The 22887-nt window shown below is 36.0% G+C and overlaps 1 pseudogene; it reads right to left on the reverse strand.

Annotated features, from left to right (window-relative positions):
- LOC133053549 (MYND-type zinc finger-containing chromatin reader ZMYND8-like) overlaps positions 1-22887 on the reverse strand; it is a 78427-nt pseudogene that overhangs the window by 30246 nt on the left and 25294 nt on the right.

The raw sequence follows: 22887 nt of genomic DNA on the forward strand, positions 1-22887 counted from the left end.
TAAATTAGTGTTGGGACAAATACTTTTATCATATTTACCTCTCATGGGAGATTTCATGGCTGCTTCTACCATCTTCACCAGAAGCTGGAGACTCTTGGGGTCCTGAGCCAACCCAGATGCAAAGGCTGCCAGGGCATTGGCATGACATCCAAGGTACTGGAGGGCAACACCCTGTCGGAAGTATGCCTGGAAATAAATAAAAGATAATGCATGTATTATTTATACACTAGGCTCCACCAGGCTGAGGAAGATTCTTAACTAGAACAATAGGTCAGCAGAACTATCACTGAGGTGATTTCAGTTCAAAAACCTAGTAAAGAGTTTGTAATCAAATTTGACTTCTCTGAACATCATAAAATGTAAGCACACTTCTTGCAGGCAAATTATATTTAAAACTTTCATTCTTTTGACTTCTAGAACAAAATAATTTTATCACATTCTTTGGTACTTATTCACATAGTATATAATATTTTACCATTTTTTGATGATTTTAAAACCTTTTACCCCAATTTAGTAGCATAAGTTCCTCAAGGACAGGGGTTTGGAGATTTCTTTACGTCTCACCAAAGTATCTAGTACAGCACAAGACAAATGAGAGACACTCCAATTTCACTTATTTTGTTTTCTCCTCATTAATTAAAGGAATATATCAGCATGTGATTAGTATTAAGATAATTGTAATAATGAGTAACACAACATGGCTACATTTTTTTTTAACATGGCTACATTTAATGTGGTATTTCAGACATAGTATTTTAAAACCATTATTTAAAATACATGTGCTTTGCTTGAAACAAAATAAGATTGCTGTTGTTTGCATCTTTTAATTGGATTAGTTTAAAAACTGGTATTATCAACTGTGAATATAAAAAAAAATCCCTCCTTCCAGCTAATTACAGAAAGGGCCAGAAAATTAATAAAATATTTAAACTTCATAATGATCATAAGAACTTATAGTTTATTTTCAAACACAGAGTAAAATCAAGTAAATGATCAAAGTGTTTCAAGCATATAACCAGCAAAGGGTTTTGAACCTGATTAAATAACACATAAAACTGACATATTATTAATGCATTCATTGCTTATATGACATCTGCTTCTAAAATACTTGGCCTATTTAAATATTTTTACAATACTCTATGCTTGTGACACAAATGTAACTTTTTCATCCAATATTCTTTTCAACTGTAACAAATTATATTTATGGGCTCTAAATGAAGTTTCAAACAACTTCTAAAACTACTATTCAAATTTAATACATAATTTTATATTATGTATACACACTATGAGAGAGCACCTTTCATGTTTACAAAACATAATTACTTACCTTATTTCATTTTTACAACTATGCTTTGAGGTCATTTAAGATAAGCAATACTATTCAGTGTTTCTATTAAAAAACAATCCATAAACAGAATGAATACTCAAATTATTATGGTCTATTCAGACTTCTATTAGTTTAAACTATCAGCAGCTGTTAAAACTCAGACTTTAGTAAGACAATAACCTGTAAATACACTTTCATCACTAATTCATAAGATCACTTCTTTTCAGTGGACTCAGTCACTTTTTAATCTTTAATGTGTTTATACACATTTTTCACTATCCTTTTCATCTAACATTTTAGGTGATTTCTATAATCCAAGAGGCAACATGTACCACATTCCAACTAAAAATAACTATAGTTTATATAATTCTAGAAATGCTACATTAAAGCTATATTTAAAAATTTGTGTGTGTGTGGGGGGGAGGGTTTCCCAGGCGGCACTAATGGTAAAGAACCTGCCTGCCAGTGCAGGAGATGAAAGAGATAGGGATTCGATCCCTGGGTCATGAAGATCCCCTGGAGGAGGGCATGACAACCCACACCAGTATTCTAGCCTGGAGAATCCCATGGACAGAGGAGCGTGGCGGGCTACAGTCCATGAGGTCACACAGAACTGAAGCAAGTGAGCACAGCACAGCACACATGTATATGTAAATATATACATGAAATATTTACAAACTATTACTTATGAAGAGAGACAAAATAAGTCTGTTGCTAATGATTTCAGGTATATACTTTAAGAAATGCAAAAATCTATAATGGTAATCATTTCACAATATATTTAGGTCAAATCATTATGCTATATACTTTAAACTATTAACATAGTGCTGTAAGTCAATTAAATCTCAATAAAACTGGAGAAAAAGCGTAAAAAATTTAATTAGTCTCAATGAATTTTGATAATTTTTATCTGTTTAAATCAAAGCATATCATTCATTACTGAGAAAATCACTGATTTTCCTGTCTCCCAAATGAAGTCTCAGAAAAGTATGATGAATATACTCCTTAGTGGGTTCAATGTTAATGGAAAGTTATGACATCAAATAAACAAAGGAGTTGCTTCCCTGGAAGCTCAGCTGGTAAAGAATCCACCTGCAATGCAACAGACCCTGATTCAATTCCTGGATCTGGAAGATGCCCTGGAGCCTTAAGGGACAGGCTGCCCACTTCAGTATTCTTGGGCTTCCCTGGCGGCTCAGACAGTAAAGAACTGCCTGCAATGCGGGAGACCTGGGTTGGATCCCTGGGTTGGGAAGGTCCCCTGGAGGAATACATTGCAGCCCACTCCAGTATTCTTGCCTGGAGAATTCCCATGGACAGAGGAGCCTGGCGGGCCACAGTCCATGGGGTCTCAAAGAGTCAGACACGACTGGTCAGCTAAGCAGAGCACAACACAACACATACACATTTTGCTTTCTTAGGACACTCAGAAATTAGATGAGGAAAGATATGACTGGATCACGCTGTCCAGAGTCTCAGTTTCCTTCCTGAGAAGATTCTGAAAAGAGGTAAGGGTGAGAAGATCCGAGACCTCCCCTGACACTCCCTCTGTCCTTCCAGAATGACCCTCCCTCTGTCCTTCCAGAATCCCCAACCCAACGTCACAAGACTTTCTATTAAAAGCTTAGAGTTGTCAGTACAGTGCCTGATATAGAGTAAATACTTAATAAAGTAAGCTATTTTGATGATTAATGAGGAAAACAAGAACACATAATTACAGACTAACAGAACATAAGGAGAGTCCAATAAATATTTAAAACATTTCATTATTCACTGTAACAGCATTCAATTCCTATCACTGCTTTATTCACTCCTCCCTCTTGCTCCATGTAAGGCTATTAGCTACTGGGAAACTCACTGCTGTAAGGCTCCCAGACAAAATCTGAACCACCCAACTAAAAGAAGTTGGTACTAACAGATCTTGGGAGATTTAGCAACCCCCCACCCCCACAGGATTCTCTGTCAGTCTCTCCTAAAGGAAAGATCAAGGAGCACTGAGTTTCACTGCTGTTTACTAAACTAAAAACTGATGTGACCTAATTCTCTTACTATTACAGGTTTCATAGGAAGCAGCAGCATCTGGGAAAGGGACAAATCTGGGTCACTTAGGATTGAGCCCAGCCAACCTCAGATACTATACTCCCTGTTTCAGCACTCCTCATGTATACACCCACATTCTGGTCACTGTTATGCAACAGACAGAGAAGGGAAGGCAATATGGACTGACTTTTGAGAGCCCCTATGCCCTGAGAACAATGGTTTTAACCTGAAGCTTTAGCCAAGAAGAAAGACTTGTAAGGAGCTAGGTAATACACTGGACTACAGGGGAATGCCTAGATTTTAAAATGTTGTAGAGTTGTTTATATATTCGTTGTTTACCATAAAGAATCTTAAGTAATTATTCCACCCATGCTACTAAGTAATCTCACAAATAATAGAAATACAAGTAGGTTACAAGTATGTTTTCATTCCTTCCATACTACTTCAATTAACATTCTCTAAAAATCCACAGAAGCAGGTACTGTGATGTGTACCACAAATAACAAGAAATAAAGATAGGACTTGGACTCAAGGTGCTCATGGTCTAGAGGGAAAGAGTAAAATTTCTTGACTTCTACCTGCAATAACTATTTACAATAGGAAGGGTTTATAACATTTCAGCAGTAATAAAAATGTAATTAATGACCAAAGTGCTTACATCCTTTGGTTAAAATTGTTAATATTTTGTCCTTAGTGAATGTACATTATTCTCATCTCAGAGAGTTTGCTAGACTGAATGTGTGTGTCACTCCAAAATTAATAAGTTGAAACCTAATTGCTAGTGTGATGGTATTTGGAGGTGGGGCTTTGGGGAGGTGATTAGACAATGAGTCTCAAGAGTCTCTAATCCCCTCAAGAGTGGGATTAGTGCCCTTATAAAAGTGACTCCAGAGTGCTCTCTCTTCCCTTCTACCACATGAGACCAGGCACAGCAAGAAGACGTCAGGAAATCAGCCCTTACCAGATACCAAATCTGCCATCACCTTGATCCTGGACTTCCCAACCTCCAGACGTGTGAAAAATAAATGTTATTTAAGCCACCCAGTCTACAGTATTTTGTTATTTCAGTCCAAACAGACTAAGATACGGTTAAAGTAAAAACACTCAAAGACTAAACATATGAAACAGTAAGCTATTCACCCCTTAAGTACCCCTGGAAGCAATGAAGGACCTTTAAGTCTTTTCTTTCAACAATCTATTCACAATTCTAAAACATCACTGAACTCAATAATAACTTAAACTTCCTCCTCTTCCATGGTTCAAATGAGTAATAAGATAAATTATGCTCATAAGTACATATATACATTCATAACAAAAAATAAATGTATATAATATGTAATGATACATAAAATTAAGTGTTTACTTGCATGTACAGTATAATCTATTACTTAGTACAAGTGCTCCCAAACACTCTGCCTTTGATTTAGTCTGTACTTTTAAATGCTATACTTTAATGTTCCTAACCTGTTTTTCACTGTTTGAATTTGAACTTTTTTTTTTAATATCTTCTGAAGAATAAATATCTCTATAATATGGTAGTATACTTGCCAGCCCATCATACCACCTGCTACCATAACATCACCATCTTGTCAACAATACTGGTAAGTCACAGAACTATTTCACTGACTTTTCCCTTGCTATTTCATTTTAAAATGAGGAGAAATTGCAAAAACAGAAATTCTGATTTTAGTTTTTAAAAGCAGCAGCATTAAACTACAATTTAACCATGACTGGGTCAAAAGTGAAAATGATTACAAGATGGCAAAAGTAGAAAAGTTTTAACATCACACAGAACTAACTATGCTCAGTTTTGATGGAAAAGGATAAAATTAGAGAATATATATTTTTAAATGAATCTTAAAAGGAAAGGCATGATTTAAGATTTTATTTTTCAGTTCTCTAGGAATTAATGCTCCTTACTCACTGTATTTGTCAATCTCTTGTTTAATATTTGTATATTTGCCATCTCACATATTTGACTTTCATATACTTTTTTAGGAAGGCATTATATGAGAAAATAAAAGACTGTACTCCTTAAAACATATCCATCATACAAGCAAAATGTAAATGTACACATAATGCCCACTATAAAATTTATTACACATTAAAAATTATATGTCACATTAAAATATGACACATAAAAATGAAGGGATAGGACCCATGTCCTCAACAAGTTTCCACAGTCTTGCATCAAATAGGAACCCGGATGGATACATAAGCACAAATTATTTTTATAACATATTTTGTTATGTATGCTCATTTAGGACAAGGGAGAAATTAACAGAACTTTCTACAATGATGAAACTGTTCTCTATACTGTCTAATAACAGTACCCTCTGGCCAGCCACCTGTGGCCACTGACCATGTGAAATGTGAACCATGTGACTAAGAAACTAAATGTTAATAAGTTTAAACAGCCACAACTGGCTAGTAGCTACTGTATTAGACAGTAGAGCTCTAGAGTTTGGTCTTCCTTTAACAACAAACATCCAAACACAAAGTGAAAGGGTATACACTCAACAAATAAAAATAACTACTACAAAAGCTGGGAACTGAAGCTATGTGACTTAACTTCCAGGGCAGCTGCTGCAGAAGAGACTCATTGGCTGACACTAGAATCCTATTCCAGTTGCTTTTCAGCTGTGTGCCTTTAGCTAAGGCACTTCTCCCAACTTCATGTTCATTTCCACTTACAGAGAGGATGATAGTAACAATGTCAACAAAGAATGCTAATTGATATCACATATGGTATATGAAAAAAAGAGTGGCTACATTTTTAAAAACTGAGGAGAAATGAATTTCTCACTATTGAGTCTCAACTTGGCATCTGCTATTTAATCAGGTGGCTCATCTGCTTTACCACCTCACACAATAGAAATTACTTGTGGTAAAGTGGGTGAGAAACTGACAAAAAGTAAGCACAAAACAAAAACTGATGATCTCAATGATCACGTTTGGTCATTAACGGAATAGTTAACTTATGTTTGGCATCTTCCATTTCAGAAGCCTATAAATAGGTAATCTGTTTAATGGAAATTTTTAAATCAAAATTGCTTTTAAAAATCTTTACACTTTTGGCACTTGATTGGGTAGGCTTCAATTATCTAGTAAATTTGTTACCTGGGAAAAACATCATGTGCACTTTAAATCAAGTCCCTTAGCCTAGGTGGAAAAGAAAAAAGAGATGGCAAAAAAAATAGAAGACACACAAAAATCTATCTGTGGAAACATGAAAAAGTCCTTTCTATAAAGACTCTATCCTGATATACTGATGATTAGAATTACAAGATGTTCTGAGGTCCAAGCCTGAACACCTATCTAAGAATTAACAAGCACCCAGTCTTACCATATCAGTCTTGCCATTATAAAACCATAACTTTTAGTGCACAGACACTTTATTTTCCAAAATCCTTCTAGTTATCACTGAACTGCTACTCTGTGTCCCACACAGTGCTAGTTGTTTTCCATAGTTCGTCACTAACCCTCACGATATTCTGCAAGAAGTTCTTATGACAACTATTGCACAAAAGAGGTGGTTATGAAACATCCCTGCTGCCACAAACTTTCTACTATTCCACACTACCTCTTTGATAAAAGAACTAATAGTGTGCAGTTAACCTCTAAATCAAGCTTTTTGTTTGGGCATTCTTACACTGGCAAAATCCAACCTATGGAGGCAGAAATTAAGGAAAATCAGAAATGACACAGAAAATTTATGAACATGAATATTTAATCTCTATTCCATTAGCAACCATTGATTGTGGAACAATTTTTAATGAATTGGATGGAGGGGAAATTCATTTCATAAACCTTTCATATAAATGTATTATTATTGAACCAAACAGGCCACTGTACTTGCAACTCAGTTTGATGTTAATTAGATTACAGGCATGATGCTTTAAATCAAAGAGAAACAAAGGGAGCCATCAGCAAGCTTCTCAGCCAATGCTTATTTGTTTGCTGGCTAAAAATGGATTTTTACCTGCAATACAATTTGCTATGCTTTAATTTTCTGAGATTTTTCAAGTGGAGTTTCTTTTGCTTCTATATGCTGACAGTTTGTATTAAAAATAAAAATAAATAAAACCTTGAGAATCAGCAAAGAACACATTCTTCATGTAGCAATGTTTTACCTGCTCAGCTGGGAGTAATCATTCCTATCTCTCCAGAAAGCTATGCTTATATTTTTTCACTAGTCTGTCTTATTGTTTGCTGAAAGCACATGCAAGAGATTGAAGGCTATTGTAGAAAACACCATTATTCAGTTTGTAACCCAAAGTCAAAGGCCCAAATGGCCTAAACATAATGTTCTAACCAAATCTGCAGCTGTGAAGTGTTTTTCTCTTCAATGTTGCTTTTGGTACATACAGTAGCAATTTCTAAAAGAAATCTGCTCTCAATCATGATTGTTTCATACCATATCAGCTATTTCTTAACCCTAAATTAACTTTAAACTAATTCTATCAAATTTGTTAAAGTAACAGTTTATGGGAAAATCATATTTTGAAAAGAAACTAGAAATCTGATAGAAATCTGCAGTTAAAGATGAAATGATAACCAGGAATTAAATAACTAAGTAGGTGTCATTTTCTAGCACTGGAGGAATTCCTAACGCTAATGGTCATGTCAGATTATAAAACCTGTGTACTATCATCTTGAGTTTCCCTTGTAAACTTTGAAACTAAACAAGGGAAGAAGTTTGAAGTCCCCTAGAGTGATGGTTCTGAATTGCCCATACCTTGTGCCGTCACTCTATGGGTGTGGCACAGGAGGAGTGTAAAGTCATGCCAAAAAAAACACCAGGGAATTATCTGAACATTCTCCAAATAATCATCTGGCTTCAGCGTAAGTTCTGTGCCCCTGCCCCACCAACCCTCCCTCTACTCCAGAATACTGAGCACGGGTGCCTTCACACATACAAATGATCCTGGGGAGAGTGTGAAACCAGGGGCAGACTGGGAAAAAATAATGGTGAGCAAGGGAATAAGGAAAAACACTGAAGCCAAAATATGGGAATTATAGGATTCACTAACTTTTGAAAAAAGCACTTGGTATCTCACCTACCATAATGTAGCTACACCCAAACCATACCAGACTAACAGGAATCCACTCCCTCCAGAAAGCAGTCTATAAGAAATTATTGCCAGGAGTGCTATACATCAGGATACAGGCATTCTATACAAGGCGTCCTTGAGCATACAAAATCCCACCATTAGTTGCTCATTCTCTTATCTTTCTGATCTAACAGCTGATAGTTTCATAATTCTTACTTTTCTCATCAAAGTATAATTCAAATGCAAGTCCATAGCATTATACCATGGAGGTCAAAACTATATGATAACATAACATGTCCCCTGAAACATCCAATCTATTTGAACTTTCTGGGAGAGAATCTTTTTAATTAGTAAACTACAGCAATTCTAGATTCATAGCAAAACTGAGTGAAAAATACAGAGAACTCCCATAATAACCATTGTTCTGACACATGCAGAACTTCCTGCACCACTGTGTTACTTTTTAAAAAAAAATAATCAATGGAGAATTATTTTTATATGAAAATTATAGAAGAAAATAAAAGAGTTCAAACGATTTTTAAGAAACATAAATAAATACCCATCTACATTCCATCTATAGCCCCAATCCCTTGGATAGTCCTCTCTTCTGACTCCTCAGGTACTGGGGAAGCAAAGTTGGAAAAGTGCTGCCAGAAACCACTGACAGCTTCTTCACTGTCAGCTGCCAGCTCAGACAAAGAGCACCCAGAAAGAAAGCATACTAAGAAGAGGGACAAGACAGGGTGACATGAGCAAGTGGTAAGGACAGAGCGGAAAGGCAAGAATGGTCCTAAAAAAAAACCTTAACGCAAATATTTCATGTGTGCTTTTCTAAACAATGAACTTCATAGACTATGTCTTTCCCCTTCCTATATCAGGTAATCTTTCTATGTTGTCACATGTGTGTTAAGGTGCCACACATCATAATGAAAACCAAGAAAAAGAAAAATGTCTTCCCCTCAGTATCTACCACTACAGAAACATAACGATGTACTTTTGATCTTTTCAAAAGAGAAAAGGTTCCATTTCTAGGCAAGATAGAGTAAGCATCCCATCTTTCCACTGAATACCATCACATCTGGAAAGACTTCATGGAACAGATCTCTGAACAGCCAATGCAGTAGATGAACTGAGGAAAGAGACCAGAATTCAAAGTAGTACCAAAGCTGCAATGGGCTTCCTCTTGTGTTCTGTATTCTTCCCATCTGCTATCACGCACCTTGGATTCAAAGGCAGCTCAAAATAAGGAAACACTCAATTGTGCAAATAAAAGCTCTCCAAGAAAAGTCCTGTTCCAGTCACAGAAGCAAGAAAGAGAACTCCCAAGGGTCAGAAAGAGTAGGAAAAAAACCCATTTTTAAAATCCTCTTTCCATTCTTTCTCAGCCAACACCTCAGGCAAACCAACAGTGCCAGGGAGAGTAACTGCAGTGGCTGCTGGGCAGGCATATAAACTTGTGAGGAAGAGGGCCCTGATCACAGGACCTGTGGTGCCCAGAGTTCAGGATGAGTCCCACAGCTTTTTTTTCTCTCTCGCTCTGTCTCTCTGCCCTTTCACTACTTGATGCCTCATTAAAGACATAATTATAGGATATGCATGGCATCGCAGAGAAAACTAAAGCCCTAGTGTTGGCCAGTGGATGAGAAGGGAAGAGGGCAGCCAGACAGAGAGCTGGAAAGTGTTGGGGAATTTTAAAAAGATGTAGGAGGGAGCTCATGAGAGATCCCATAAAGAGGTGTTTGGATCTGACCTTAAATAGCATACCAAAGTTTTGAGAACTAAACTACAGGACAGACTACCATCTGGTTCTCAAACTGGCCATTGGGTGGTGCATACAAAGGCAAGGTCCCAGTACAACTACAAAAACTCCAAAAACTTAACCGACTTTGGAACCAAAGTCCACAAAATATGGGCTGAGACTTACAGCCTAAACCTAATCAGGCGAATAGTTTATTAAAATAAACAAATTTATTCTTCTTAAATTGTAAACAAGATGCCATGAATAATATCAAAGTATTTGGGATATAAGCAAAATCACTTCACCTGTGAAGAACTGAAAAAAATTTCTACTCACAAGGAAACCAACACATGCCAACTCTAAAATGACACAGAAGTTAACATGATCAGACAACTATTATATTCATGTTGCAAGATGGGCAAGTAGTCTTGCAAAAAAGATGACATCCCCAGCAAAGAAATAAAAGATACAAAGAAAAACCAAATTAAAAAAATTAAATATAAAATAACTAAACTGAAATATCTAGGAAGGGGTTCAATAGCAGAACTTTGATTACAGAGAAAAGAATCAGTAAATTTAAAAACAGACCAAAGAAATTATCTATCTGAACAATGGAGAGAAAGATAATAGAAAACCAAAGATATTCAGAGCCTCAGGGAAACATTGGACAATAACAAAAGCTACAATATTCATGTCATTGGTAGGTATCCCAGTATAAGACAGTAAGAAATGTGAAGCACAGGGGAAACTTGAAGTAACTGATAACTTCCCACATTTGGTGAAGGACATAACCTACAGATTCAAGTTCAGCAAATCCCAAATAGAGTTAGCCCAAATAAATCTGTGTCAAAAAGCATCATAATCAGCATTTGTTGCTGTGTGTATAACTTTTATGTGACCCCATGGACTACAGCCCCCCAGACTCCTCTGTTCATAGGATTTCCTAGGCAAGAATACTGGAGTGGGCTGCCATTTCCTTCTGCAGAAGATCTGCTCAATCCAGGGATCAAACCCATGTCTCCTGCATTGACATACTGAAAACTAAAAACAAAGAAAAACATCTTAAAAGCAATCCAAGAAAACTGCCATGTTATTTGCAGGAAAACTACATTTCCAATGACTGCAGATTTTTCATCAGAAACTATGAAGGCCAGAAAGCTTAGTAAAGACATTTTTAAAGGGCTGAAAGAAAAGAAATATAAACCTGAAATTCTATAAACCTTCAGGAAAACATCCTTCAAGAATAATGCTGAAATAAAAGAACTATGAAAACTTGAGTTAAAAAAACAAAGAACCCAATAAAAATTAGGCAGTAGATTTGAACAGACACTTCAACAGAGAGGTTACTGAGATGGCAAATAAGCACATGAAAAGATGTTCAACATCTTTTAGTTAACAGCCAACATTAGTCAAGAAAATGAAAAGTAAACCACTATATACCTATTTGAATAGCAAACAAACAAAATGAAAAAACAATGTCAATAACGAAGTGTTGGTGAAGATAGAAAGCAACTAGAACACTCATACAGTGCTGGTGCAATGCAAATATCTGGAAAATAGTTTTTAGTTTCTTATAAAATAAAATACAGATTAACTATTTTGTTGTTCAGTCTCTAAGTTGTATACCACTCTTTGCAACCCCATGGACTGCAGCACACCAGACTTCCATGTCCTTCACCATATGCCAGAGCTTGCTCAAACTCATGTCCATTGAGTCAGTGATGCCATCCAACCATCTCATCCTATGTCACTCCCGTCTCCTCCTGCCCTCAATCTTTCCCAGCATCAGCGTCTTTTCCAATGAGTCAGCTCTTTGCATCGGGTGGCCAAAGTACTGGAGCTTCATCTTCAGCATCAGTCCTTCCAATGAATATTCAGGGTTGATTTCCTTTAGGATTGACTGGTTTGATCTCCTTGAGTCCAAGAGACACTCAAAAGTCTTCTCCAGCACCACAATTTTAAAGCATCAGTTCTTCAGACCTCAGCCTTCTCTATGGTCCAACTCTCACATCCATACATGACTACTGGAAAAACCATAGCTTTGACTATATGAACCTTTGTCAACAAACTGATGTCTCTGCTTTTAAATATGCCATCTGGGTTTGTCATAGTTTTTCTTCCAAGGAAGATTTAACAATATAATCTAGCAATCCTACTTTTTAGGTGTTTTTTCCTAGAAAAATAACAGATGGTCACACAAAACCTGTACATGAAGGTTTACCACTATTGTACACAGAATTTCCCCAACTGAGAATAATCCAAATGTCCTTCACAGGTGAATAGATAACTCTTCTTTTCAGGTTTTATTTTTTATTACTAGTATTTCACCCATTTGCCAACTCTTTCAAACAAGGTCAAACAGAACCCAAATAAAGTCAAGGGATAAATCTATGAAGATCAAATTCAGGGTTGTAACTCATGGGGATGATTTAAAAATTATAAAGATATTTTTAAAAGTAAAATCCTGCTTTGGACATCTCAGTGAAAAGCACACACAAACAATATACACTGCAAACCCTCTGTGAAACAAAAAGAACAGTTAAAAATGAAATGTGCTTTGTATAAAATGAACAACAAAACTAGTGTATAACAGTTACCTATACAATTATATTTATATAAACTATTATTTAAAGTAAAGCCAAAAATATGAAGTTGTGAGATTAAAAAATGTATAGCAATATGTATAATTAATCTCATTATTCACAGATTCTATATTTGAGAATTCAACTACTTACTAAAATTTATCTGTAACACTAAAAATCAATACTACATGTGCTTTCATGTTCACTACAAGACATGTGCAGAGCAGAGAAAATTTGAGCTACCTAATCCCTATATTCCTAAAACAAGTTGACACGTTGTCTTCTTATTTCAGATGCCAAAAGTAAACAATTTTCCTTTTCATTGGTGATTTCACTGTTTTAATTGGCCCCCAAGTGTAGGTCTAGAGTGTTTCTAGGTACAAGTCTATTATGTTCCTTACAGAGAAAATACATGTCTTAGATAAGCCTTGTTCAGGAATGATTTACAGTGCTTCTGGCCATGAGCTCAATGTTAATGAATCCACAATATACATTAACTTGGGTATATTTAAACAGAAGCACACATAAAACAAGGTTATGTGTAGATCATCTGACAAAAATGTTGTGACCAGAGACCTGCAGGAACCTAACTCTGTATTTCCCCTAGGAGCAATGGTTCAGTTTTTACTGACTTATAGAATATAACCAACCACCTTGTAACCAGAACTGATTGCTACATTTTAATTAGAGGAGAAGGAAACCATTTCCCTCTTGGCTTTGACATCCAGTGAAGGGGCAAATATGCAAGTGCTCTACTGTCGACTGCCCTATCCTGGAGCCCTAAGGCAGGAAGCAAAAAAGAATGGTTACCTACATCATAAGTAGAGGTATAATTACTAACAATGTGATAATACCTACTGTTCACTAAGTGCCTCTTAATTTACCAACACTCTTCCACATGTTTACATTCATTCATTCATTCTTTAAACAAATATTTGTATGATTAGCTCTGTGCTAGGCACTCCACGGGAGAGAACACAGATACCGTCTCTGCACTTCTAAAGCTTTCATCTACTGCAGGAGTAAACAAGTACATGGTGAAAAAAATTATAAAATATAAGTTGTGAAAGTACAATAAACAAAGCATGTATAGTAATAAAGAATAACTGGTGGGGGAGACATACATTATTTTAAAACATACCCAGGAAAGGTACCATTTAAGCTGAGAGTTAAGGATGGTAAGAAGCCAGCCAAGGAAAGAGCAATGCAGGGAGAAGTGCAAAGGCCTGAGAGTATAAAAAGGGTACTATGCTCTAAAAAAGCACACCTCAGTGGAAAGAATGGCCTGAGATGAGTTATTCAGTTCCTTTAACAACTTCGGCATTATCATCCCTATTTTTAAAATGAAGGACTTGAAGAGTTCAGAGAAGTAAAGAGACTTGCTCAAGGTGCACATCTAGTGGGCAAAAATTCAAACAGGATGAACTGATGCCAAAGTCCATACTCTTTCACTTATGTCATGCTGCCTCCCACTTTCTTCCTATTACCGTATGACTCACCCCCAAAGATTTCCCTGTCTCACTAAGGTGGATGTATTTATATACCTTAAAGAAAAATAACTAAGTAAGAGAAACATAATAAACAGGACTTGATGCCAACTAGTTGATATATGTTGTTTGTGTACATCCTGGGACCTTATGCGCTTCTAAATAGTCACATCCTACTGCTGACACATGTTCAATAATTACATTATTATCCTCATTACATCTCTGTAACCCCTTAATGCCAGTGCTTTCTCTCAATCATGAGCTAATCTAGCTTTCCCCTATGAGATATGAAAAGAAAATGACTTCTATTCTTATACAGGGAAAAACTAAGGAAAAGAGAGGTTGAAGTTCACAATGTCATCCTCTTAGCACATCACAGTTAGACCCTACTTGGGGAGTTCTGTTTTGCACATAGTATTTACAGAGACTTTAATCCTGAAAGGGTCTACATCAGGGACTCAGGTTTCCCATTTTCTTTCTTTGTTTTTGTTTTCTTAGGTAGTTATTTATGTGACTGTCCTCCTAACTAAATGGACCAATCTGGGCATAAACCACTTTCTCATTTTCTCTGCTTATAGAAAGGAAGAGCTTATTTCAGCACTGCAGATAACATCTTCAGGTCTCAGGAGGATGACAAATTGGAACAGTCTCTTTCTTGCCTAACATTTCTTACCCAAGAGTCAAGGGATGATGTTAAGTAACAACTTTCTCTTCTGACAATTTGCACTTATTTTCTTAATAGCCCTGCTAAGATTCAATGAATTTTAGTTTGCTTAGAGCCTACTTAGTGCCTGCCGACAAGCACAGGATGCTTCCATTCATCAGCGTAATAGTCGGAGGAGTGAGGCACTGCTATGAAATTATGGCAGCAATTCCAAAAAAGAAACAGCAGAAATAGGGGAAATGAATTATCTTTCAAAAGAACCATCAGAATAGCTTAGCAGTGCCTACATAACTAGAAACTTAATAAATTATTTTGATTGAGAAATAATCAGAAATTTTATTGAGGTATAATATCAACATGCTAAAAATTACCTGTTCAGTGGCTTTTTCTATATTTTACAAAATCATTTGAAAACAAGTGCAGCCACTGAGTACAACTGCATAACTCTATTAATAAATCTAAGTCTTGGCAATCATACACAAAGAGTAACATTTACAGACCCCTGATGCCTCCAATGGCTAAAGAGTTTCAGATTAATGGCTGGTGTTGACCTGTTAGATTCTCCTGCACATAATTCAGGTGTACTATTTGACTGGTACCTTTGGTGCAGCAATGGTGTGTTTATGCATCTCTTCCCAAGATCACAAATTGCTAACACTGTTCCCCCTATCATTTAAGCTCTTTTTTCTATAAAACTTGTAAATTGAAACACTCTTTTCTAGTATTACCTGTTAACAAGTTTTAAACTGCAGAGTCAAAACAATTCTGCATTTTTAAATGAATTCATCTTTGGCCTTTTTCTGTAACTTTCACCTTTCATCAATCATGTGTTCTGTCTACCAGGTATAATGTATTCAGTATTACAGAAGTATGTAAGAAGAGATAATTAATGTCAGCTTTCAGAACGCATATAATCAACTTAGGAAGGAATATAAAAGCTGCACATTAAATAATTAAAGAACTGTTTCAAAACAACATATAAACAAGTGCTTATGAAACTGAATATGAATCCTTCCCAACTTACAAAGCAATTGTTTTTCAAAAGTTCATCTTCAAGCCAGCTGCTCAGAATGTTTTAAGCATTTTTCCATTAAAAAATTATACTGTAAATGGTAGTTATTTTATCCAGCCAATTCATAATGACCTACTTCATATAAGATGTCACTGGATTACAGGGCTGACAATATTATGGAATGGAAAAGAAATGCAACTGATATTAGTCTGTGATCAGCACTATCACACAAGGAATGTTATTTAGTCTTACTAATCCTGCAAGGTAGATTATTATGTCTTCCTTTAAAGATTAGGACCTTGAGTTGATAAAGGTTGAGTAACTTGCCCATAGTAATAGCTTAAAAATGACAGAACAGATTCAAACCCAGAACTGTCTGGTTCTAAAGTCAGGACTCCACAACTGCAACATGTAGCTTTCCCTTAAAACAGCATTTATAAGGGAAGCTTTTTTTTCAGTGTTTCAAATGGGAATGTCAGAAACAGATTTCACAACCCAGAAGCTCCTGAAGTGCAAAAACAATGCCTTTTCATCTTTGTATCTCCAAGGTAGTATCTGACACAGAGTAGGTAACCCATGATTACTGAATGAATGAATGAACAAACAAGGAGAAAATAAGTTCTTTGAAAGTAAGGATCACTTTTTATTCATATGTAGATACCTACAGCCTACCATAGACATATAGTCTATCCATCAAAAATATTTCTAGTAAAGAATTCCATCTTGCTAGTACACCTCCTCTCATTCTGCTTTTCCTGAATTTGCAATCCTGACCACTTCCAAATTCACTCCTTGAACTCAATGTCTTTCAAAACCTCAGTTCTCTCCTCCTTCCTTTCCTTAGACAATAAAACCCAGAAGACTAAATCCATATTTACATCTTTTATGGGCTCAGCAAGCTCCCTAACCAAGACAGATATGAATTTAGCCTAGGAAGCTTTTCTCATAATGCTCTTGGATCTCCGAGTTTGAAAAAGATGCACTGCCCCTTGGGGAGAAATTATCCAAACCAGTATCAATGAAGTGGATTTATCTTGTCCAGAGGAAATGCAAATGAACTTTAGTTGCATCAAGTTTCTCAAACTATACTGCTTAAGCAAATTAAGAAACCCATTTCAAGTTGTTTGAAAGGAGTGTTGGCTGACATTTGCAAATGAGTCTTCTACAGAGAAGGAGCTCTGATTCTACAGCTTATCATTTCATATGATCTTAAAGATGAATATTCAGATCCCACATCAATTCTTAATGAAACGGATAGAATCCCAAAAGCTTAAAAACTAGGTTCACGTCATAATCTGTAATTCTCTCTATCTTCTTTCAGGATATATTAATTTTTTAATAAGTTCTTTTAACTATCTTCTAAGATACATTTTTTAACCACTACAAGTTCAAAAATGATGCACCAAGCCCTTAATTTAATTGATATCTTATGTATAGAATTCTTATTAATTATAAAATTGTGACTATAATTAAATAAAAATACAGAAGTGACAGAAATATAGGTTCTGAATTTCTTACATTAAAAGTCCTTGAAAAAAGGACAAATCATCTTCTTAAACTGCCAGATGAGTACAGTTAATATCCTATACCAACCATGTTATTTTCAAAATTATCCTGAATATTATTAATGGCAAATGTTAAACTACCAAATATCTTGTACTATTGATAAATTCTCTCTGAGGACATGGCTCAGCAATTTCAGTATATACACTTTGTGAAACAAGAGAACCAGAAGTACTTTCAAGAAAGAACAACAACAAAAGCATCATTCCCTTCAGCACAATTGGCTCAGAGTAATGAAACAGAAATACTTGTTTTTAAAACATACTTTATACCCACATTTAAATGCCTAATTAATCCTAATAATTAAATGCATCCACTAATCACTTTCTTTGCAAGATCTCTTTTCTATTTCCATAAACCCAGGAATTTAATGGAAATCACTGTGTCATTATGGCCAGGGTAATAAATGCCTATTGGTCAATAAGCTCTGAACCTTAACAGGCAGTTAACTAATTCAGTTGGAAATAAGACCAATAGTTCTAATGGCCTCTAATTTCACTGCAAGAGTCCAGCCTTATGAACTATAGATGGTTTTCATGAGCTCTTCCTACAGCAGAGAACAGCAATTTAAATGTAAAAACATCCATTTCAAATTCAAGTGCTTACACTGATTTCATTCGCCAGTGAGACCACAGATCAGAAGTCCTTCCAGAAGAAATATTTAAGTGCAATCAGTAGAGCCAATGCAAGCAAAAATAAATGATTTTAAACTACAAGAGATCAAGGCAGTCTATTTGAAAATTATTCAAATTTTCTTTTGCTTATTTCAAACAATGTGAATAATTTTTTTAAAACTAGACAAGACAAAAGTAACAACTGTACAAACACCTTGTAACAAAAACAAAAAGGGAGGCTTAGAAAGTTGATCTCTTCCTGCTACCTCACTCATCCTCCTCCACTAAGAGTGAAGGCTTCTAGATTTCAACATAAATAGATATAACTTAGTATACAGATATCCGATATCAGTATACTTGAAACAAAATAGTTTGGAGACATCAGTATCCACACAAAACCTAATCTTTTTAGCTGCCTGCCTCACACTGCAACAGCAGAGAAAGCATTTCAAGGGATGAGATAAGAATGTCCCTTCATCCTATACCAGGAGGTGACTTCCATACAAAAAAGAACTAGGTTATGTCATTGTTCTCCAGCATTCAATTCTGACCTGATTATTCTGTGCCTCTCTCCATACTTTTATGGCAGTTACACCTAACAGGAAAACCTCTTAAATTATACATTTGAGTTCCTGATTCTTATGACATTTAATTTAAAAAGCATTTACACGCCAAATTTAAAAAGTCCTTATACTTATTCATCATTTACTTTGTCAATTATGGTGAAAGAAATTAAAGTTCTTTGGTCTGATTTTACAATAAACTTCTGACAAACCTAAAGAAAACAAATCACTATACTTTCTAGCCTCTACTTCAATCATAATCACACTTCTCACAAAATATTTAGACTATGTTAATCTTTGCGATAGCACAGTAATTCAGAGAGTAGTAATATACGGTAGTGAACCAGAACACTAGGCAGATAGTAAAGAAACCTTGGGCTGGTATTAGCCTTGTAACTAACCAGTTACATTCATTTCAATTTACTTTCCCTTTCCCAGCCTCAATTCTATAATTTCTAAAGTGAGGGGTTGGGTTAAATGACCTCTTAGGTTCTTTAGAACTGTGTAACATCCTAAAATCCTATTCAATGAAATGTGATCTTCTTTAAATATTTATAGACTGGCTAACTGCTGAGGTATCCTATTAATAAATTTCTCCTTAATACTTCCACATTCACTATCATTTGGAAACTTGTGACTACCATACTTGGTTTCATTTCAATGTCTCCTTCTTCAAACATATTTTACCTAAAAGAAAACCTAACACAAGAGTCCTAGATAAAATATCTGCCCCCACCATTCATCCCCCAAAGCAAGACAAGCTTTTTTACTCTTTTAACAAAAAACACTCGCAATTGTCAAGAAGGGTGTCAGCCAGTCCATTTCTTTCCATGTGTTAATGAACCACCTATTGCCAAATGGAAGTCTTTCCTTAATTCTAGACCAGTAAACACAGGTTTCTGATGATATAAAATGAAAAAGTACTCATTAGAAGGAATCTAATATGAAGTCGCAATTCTCATTAATTGGAACTTATTAGAGTAATTCTTAAATCACATTATCATTAGACCAAAGAAAATGTCAAAATTGATTTATGTATTCAGGAGTTTCCAATAATCAGGGTCTACAATCAAGGTCCTCTATAAAATGACCGGAGTAGAGAAAATAATGTTTTACCAGTTTAACGAATGTTCTGAAAATATCACATTTTTTATTGTTCGGATGTCTCTTTCTGGCATTTAAATATACCGAACACTGAATTAAACACTGAATTAAATGAGATGACTAGGAAGAGAGTACTTTAAAGTCTCCAAAGAGTACAACCTGTAGCATCTTCAAGAGGCTAAAACAACCCTAATGATGACTAATGCCATGAGGGTCCCAAGAAGCATCTAACTCTAAAGTCAAAGGAGTACTGCCTTTGTTCAACTCCCTAATTAAGATGAATTGAAGATAAATGCAGACAAATATTGAAGGCCTTTGGAGACCAATACATCAAAACAATAGAGGAAAAAAAAGCTGCTCAATTAATCGCAAAGCCATAACAACATGAATAAATTTTATGTTTCTCTTGGAATTCATCGGACTTAACTAATTCTTTTCTTAACAGATTTTTGCAATTTTTGAACTAGCTCAGATGCTATAAATACATTGTAATGTTAGCAAATTTTGGTATGTATTTGTACTCTGAACATATTTTAAAACTCTGTAATGAAAAGCTACTGATCAAGGGAATTCCTTGGCAGTATAGTGGTTAGGAATGTGCATGTCCATTACAGGATGCACAAGTGTGATCCCTGGTTGGAGAACTAAGATTCTACAAGCCAAGCATGCAGCTAGGGAAAAAAAAAAAAAAAACTACTGATCTTTAATTTATAAAAGTAAAAATTGTTTTGTGTGTGTGTTAATTCCCTAAGTGCTACATACGGTCTAGGTTACAGAACGATGTTCTCAGAGCATATTGTCAGCCACTCAGTCATGTCCAACTCGGCAAACCCATGGACTGTTGTCCACCGTCTCCAGGGGATTTCCCAGAACCAAGAATCAAACCTGGGTCCCGTGCACTGCAGGCAGATTCTTTACCATCTGAGCCGAAAATGCTAATGTGATGGTGAAATCAAAAGTTAATATAACTAAAAAATTATTTTACAGTTAATTTCACAAGTTAAACTCAAATTTTGAAGTTAATATATTTTATTATTGTTATTTAGTCACTGAGTCATGTCCAACTCTTTCCAGCACTGCAGTCTCCCCTGTCCTTCACTACTTCCAAAGTTTGCTACAATTCATGTCCACTGACTCAGTGATGCTATCTAACCATCTCACCCTCTGCTGCCCCCTTCTCCTTTTGCTTTCAGTCTTTCCCAGCAGCAGGGTCTTTTCCAGTCAGTTGGCTCTTCACATCAGCTGACCCAAGTATTAGAGCTTCAGCATTAGTCCTTGCAATGAATATTCAGAGATGATTTCCTTTAGGATTGACTGGTTTGATCTCCTTGCTGTCCAAGGGACTCTGAAGAGTCTTCTCCAGCACCGTATTTCAAAAGCATCAATTCTTTGCTTCTTCACCTTTATAGAGGTTTCTCAGGAGACAGGTAAGGTCATCTGGTACTACCATTTTTTTAAGAGTTTTCCACAATTTGTTGTGATCCACACAGTCAGAGGCTATAGCATAGTCAATGAAACAGAAGTAGATGTTTTTCCAGAATTCCTTTGCTTTCCTCATGATCCAACAAATGTTGACAATTTGATCTCTGGTTCCTCTACCTCTTCAAAGCCCAGCTTGTACATCTGGAAGTTCTTGGTTCCCATACCGCTGGAGACTAGCTTGGAGGATTTTAAGCAAAACCTTGTTAGCATGTGAAATGAGCACAATTGTACTACAGTTTGGACATTCTTTGGCATTGCCCTTCTTTGGGATTGGAATGAAAACTGACCTTTTCCAGTCCTATGGCCACAGCTGAGTTTTCCAAATTTGCCGGCATGTTGAGTGGAGCACTTTAACAGCATCATGATTTAGGATTTCAAATAGCTCAGCTGGAATTCCATCACCTCCACTAGCTTTGTTTCTAACAATGCTTCCTAAGGCCCACTTGACCTCACACTCTAGGATGTCTGGCTCTAGAGGAGTGACCACACCATCATGCTTATTCGGGTCATTAAGACCTTTCTTGTATAGTTCTTCTGTGTATTCTTGCCACCTCTTCTTAATCTCTTTTGCTCCATTAGGTCCATACCATTTCTGTCCTTTTTTGTGCCCATCTTTGCATGAACTATTCCCTTGATACCTCCAATTTTCTTGAAAAGATCTCTAGTTATTCCCATTTTATTGTTTCCCTCTATTTCTTTGCATTATTTATTTAAGAAGACCTTCTTATCTCTCCTTGCTATTCTCTGTAACTCTATATTTAGTCGGCTGTATCTTTCCCTTTCTCCCTTGCCTTTCATTTCACTTCTTTCCTCAGGTATTTGTAAGGCCTCTTCCGACCACCACTTCACCTTCTTGCATTTCTTTTGCTTTGGGATGGTTTTGGTCACTGCCTGTTGTACAGTGTTAAGAACCTCCATCCATAGTTCTTCAGGAACTCTGTCTATCAGATCTAATCCCTTTAATCCATTTGTCATTTCATACTGTATCATCATAAGTGATTTGATTGAGGTCATACTTGAATGGCCTAGAGGTTTTTCCTACTTTCTTCAATTTAAGCCTGAATTTTGCAATAAGGAGCTCATGATCAGCCACAGTCAGCTCCAGGTATTGTTTTTGCTGACTGTATAAAGCATCTCCATTCTTGGCTTCAAAAAAACATAATGAACCTGATTTTGGTATTGAACATCTTGGTGAAAGGGTGAACATCTTGTATAGAGTTGTCTCTTGAGTTGTTGGAAAAGGATGTTTGATATGATCAGTGTGTTCTTTGACAAAACAGTTAGGCTTTGCTCTGCTTCATTTTGTACTCCAGGGCCAAACATGCCTGTTATTCTGGGTATCTTCTGACTTCCTACTTTTGCATTCCAATCCCCTGTGATGAAAAGGACATCTATTTTTTTGGTATAAGTTCTAGAAGATCTTCATAGAACCAGTCAACTTCAGCCTTTTCAGCATCAGTGGTTGCCACAGACTCGGATTACTACAATGTTGAATGGTTTGCCTTGGAAATGAATTGAGATCATTCTGTTGCTTTTGAGACTACACCCAAGCACTGCCTTTCAGACCCTTCTATTGACTATGAGGGTTGCTCCATTTCCTCTAAGGGATTCATTCTCTCAGTAGTAGATTTAATGGTCATCTGAATTAAACACCCAT

The sequence above is a fragment of the Dama dama genome, chromosome Y, assembly GCF_033118175.1.
Source record: "Dama dama isolate Ldn47 chromosome Y, ASM3311817v1, whole genome shotgun sequence".
Taxonomy (NCBI): domain Eukaryota; kingdom Metazoa; phylum Chordata; class Mammalia; order Artiodactyla; family Cervidae; genus Dama; species Dama dama.